Source organism: Lipotes vexillifer, unplaced genomic scaffold, assembly GCF_000442215.2.
Source record: "Lipotes vexillifer unplaced genomic scaffold, Lipotes_vexillifer_v1.1 scaffold330, whole genome shotgun sequence".
NCBI lineage: Eukaryota > Metazoa > Chordata > Mammalia > Artiodactyla > Lipotidae > Lipotes > Lipotes vexillifer.
In genome coordinates this window covers 955,663-956,356 of record NW_006775627.1, presented here as the reverse complement: position 1 = coordinate 956,356, position 694 = coordinate 955,663, and the positions used below count along the sequence as shown (strand labels likewise).

At 37.3% G+C, this 694-nt stretch overlaps 1 protein-coding gene across 1 annotated transcript in view; it reads left to right on the top strand.

The window, feature by feature from the left end:
- CSRNP3 (cysteine and serine rich nuclear protein 3) overlaps positions 1-694 on the top strand; it is a 93,467-nt gene that overhangs the window by 73,102 nt on the left and 19,671 nt on the right. The window lies entirely within an intron of this gene.

Sequence of the window (694 nt, the reverse complement as noted above, 5' to 3'; positions counted from 1 at the left end):
TTCCCTCAAACGCAGTGTGTATCTCAACATTCCATGGTGCTCTGTGCATCTTGATTTCCCTGTAACTAGTAATAAAGGTTCTGATATATCTCATGACGTTTTCAATTTTCTCAATGTATACTTGGATTAAAATCCCACTGTCTGTAATGTTATTTATTGGAGTTTTCATCAAGTGAAAGCTTGGTTAGATTTAGGTTATAAAAATACCTAAATGGTGCCTTTGAGCCTTTTTTGGTGTAAATTTTTACTGCTTTTTGGAATTTTCTAAAATTTAGAAACAGACATTTTTTTCGTGCCAGATGCCTTCCACATCAAAATAAGAGCCAAAGCGTTTGTAGTATGTGTCTTTTCTGATTATAGTATGCTACAGCTCATGTGAAAACCATAAAAGTAAAACTTAAAAGGTTAGGGGAAATGAGAAATTAAATTGTGCCACTGATCCACAGACTACTGGCAACATTCCTAAAAGTTTGCTTAGACTACCATTATAGAAGGACTTAAAAGTCTACTCTGCCACAGCTGGAAGAAAAGAGAGGAAAGGAAAGAGAAATTGGTGCCAACTCTGAGAGACCACATTTTTAGTGTCTCCCAGCCAGAAAAGGTTGACCATAGATTGAAGATCATCGAGTGGCAATTTCTAATCCTTCGCCTCCTCTGAAGACTGCTGCCCTGGCTGTTCACTGATCTGTCTCTT